We start from the raw sequence: 3137 nt of genomic DNA, 5'->3' as shown, positions 1-3137 counted from the left end.
GGGGGAGAGGGGGTAGGATTGCAGGTTGGTTGATGATGCATGGAGGGGATTGTAAGCATGGCAATGAGACGTTGTATGATAGAATAAATGTAAAATTAACGTTCTTCCATGTAAACTATCACATAACTCACAATAAAACATTTAAGAAAAAAAAAAATTAGAGTAGGGTAATGAAAGCATGGAATCATGCCTTTAAGAATTCTGGTTTCTGCCTTGCAGGAAATAACCTAAAAACTCTACTCTCTCCCCTCATAAAACTGTCTTGAGCTTCAGTTTTATGGCCTCTGGAAACAAACCAAGATGTGCATAAGCCTTTAGATTAAGCTGAAGGCCATTGGAGATAATTGCCTGAGTCATGGGTCATAAAGAACCTGGGAATGAAATGTGTTTTCAAGAAAAAAACCATTCTGTTATCACTCACCTCACTCTAGAATATAAAGAAAAACAGATCAAATGCTTAGCTGATGTACACTGCTCTACATATTGTGCTTGTTTTTGTAAATTGGGAGGACAGTCTTGAGGGGTCATCCTCCCAGACTGCTGGCTTTCTGTTAATAAAGCTTGGATTGGTTCTTTCCCCATTCTGTGATCGACTACAGTGACAGATGGCAAACCCTCATTTTGGTTTGGCAACAATAGGGCATCAGTTCTTATAGCTTCCTAACTAGATCCTCTACTACTCTTGGGTTTATTTTTCTAGAAGTTACTTCATTCTATAAAGTAGCACAAATTTTGTGGGGCTGACTGATTAAAGGGAAAAGGGCTCTGGATCAGTTCTGAATTTTAGGTCTAAATTTGTCACTATCTACTTGGGACACCTATGATTAACTACAACCTTTGGACTAGGTTCATAGGTGAAAATTAAGAAACCAGATTTAACTGGAATATCCCATAAAGTTGATGGCCTTTATTAGTCCCAAGCATTGCAAATTTGGTTTAGATGTCTCCCTGCTACTCCCACTCATGTAAAAAAAAAATAAAATCTAAATGACACAAAATTTAAACATAAATTGCTATCATCTTCATTCTAGTTGCCCTCATTGGAAGATTCCAGATTAGTTCGTGAAGGCTACATTTTGCTACATTTTGGTGTCTTTTGCACATTCTTAGATTGTTGTGTGCCATCGAGTCAGTACCAACTCATAGCGACCTTATGCACAGCAGAACGAAACACTGCCCTGTCCTGGGGCCAACCTCACAGTCAATGCTACATTTGAGCCCACTGATGCTGCCACTGTGGGAATCCATCTTATTGGGGTTCTTCCTCTTTCTCCAACCCTCCACTTTACCAAACATGGTATCCTTCTCCAGTGAGTGGTCTCTACTAATAATATGTCCAAAGTATCAGAGATGAAGTCTGGCCATCTTGGCCTCTAAGGAACACTCTGGATGTACTTCTTCCAACATAGATCTATTTGTTCTTTTGGTAGTCCATGGTACTTTCAATATTCTCCTTCAACACCGTAACTCAAATACATCAATTATTCTATGGGTCTTCCTTATTCCCTGTCCAACTTTTATATGCATATGAAGTTATTGAAAATACCATGGCTTGGGTCAGGCGCACCTTAGTCCTCAAGTTCACATCTTTGCTAGTCAACACTTTAAAAATGTCTTGTGCAGATTTGCCTAATGCAGTATATGTCATTTGATTTCTTGACTGATGCTTCCATGAGTGTTGATGATTGATCCAAGCAAAATGAAGTCTTTGACAGTCTTTTCTTAATTGGTAAGAATGTTTATTGGTCCTGTGGTGACCATTTTTGTTTTCTTTACACTGAGATGGAATCCATATCTCAGGCTGTGGTCTTTGATCTTCATCATTAAGTATTTTAAGTCTTCAATTTTTCTTCTCTACTAAAATGCTTATCACCACCACCTCTAGCCCATTTACCTACTTTTGAGTTCAAGTGTCACTTCCTCAGGCAAGCCTTCCTTCCTCCAATCTGGATCAGGTTCCTGATTTACTCTCATTGACTCACTTCCTTTCTTCCACACTGGTCTATTTGCTGGTTTAAAAACAAAACAAACCTTCTTGGAATTTGTACTTGTGTGGAGTCTTGGTGTGGCACTGTGGGTTAATGCACTGGACTGCAAGGTCGATTTGAACCAGAGGGTTGGTGGTTCAAGCTCACCACTGCTCCTCGGAAACCCTATACAGGGTTGCTATGGGTTGGAACTGACTCAACGACACTTAACAACGAAGTGGTTAGTAAGGAGTCCCAATGTGGCGCTGTGGGTTAATGTGCTGGACTGAAAGTCAGTTTGATTCGCAAGGTTGGTGGTTCAAGCTCACCAGCCACTCCTAGGAAACCCTATATAGATAGGGTCACTATGGATCAAAACCAACTCCATGACACATAACCACCACCAAATACTGCTTTTTAAGTGGAATGAGAATGTTATGCAGGGTGGAGGCAGTTTTTAAACATTAATAAAACAGTGTATGAAATGGTTCCTAAAGGAAGTTAATTGTTTTTGTTAAGTGGTGTTGAGTCAGTTCTGACTCATAGCAACCCTGTATAGGGTTTTTGAGGAGCAGGTAGTGAGTTTGAACCTCACATCTTGCAGTCCAGTACATTGTCCCACTGTATCATACCAGGACTCCAATTAAAGATGTAATAATATACATTGTTGTTCTTAAGTGCCATTGAGTTAGTTCCCATTCATAGGGTTTCCAAGGAGTGAATGGTGTTTGGATGGCCACCCTGAGGGTTCAAGCCAACCTTGCAGTCCAATGCTTATCCTACTATTTAGGTGAATAAGTGCCTACCTCCCAGGATATTAATGGTAGTTTTTCAAACTGTATTCTGTAGTTTTTTCTGGTCTACACGTCTCATGCACTCTCAATTCAAAGCCCAGGAATGTGAAAGAGCCTTTAAATGTTTCTCAAGGATTCAGGAAACACGTAGGACACTGGTGTAACATTGCCCTGCTAAAGTGAGAAAACAGTAATGCAACCATTTATTGAGTGTGAGTTATATGCCAGGCACAAGGTTAAGGCTTCATTTTCACTGTCTCATTTAAGCCTCACAACAAATGGCTTTACTTGCCATTACCGATGAGAAAACAGATCTACGTTTACAAAGGTAATCAATGGCATTGTTGTTAAGTGCTGTTGAATCCATTCTGACCCA

The sequence above is a fragment of the Chrysochloris asiatica genome, unplaced genomic scaffold (genome assembly GCF_000296735.1).
Source record: "Chrysochloris asiatica unplaced genomic scaffold, ChrAsi1.0 scaffold00026, whole genome shotgun sequence".
Lineage (NCBI taxonomy): Eukaryota > Metazoa > Chordata > Mammalia > Afrosoricida > Chrysochloridae > Chrysochloris > Chrysochloris asiatica.
This window is presented reverse-complemented; position numbering follows the sequence as displayed.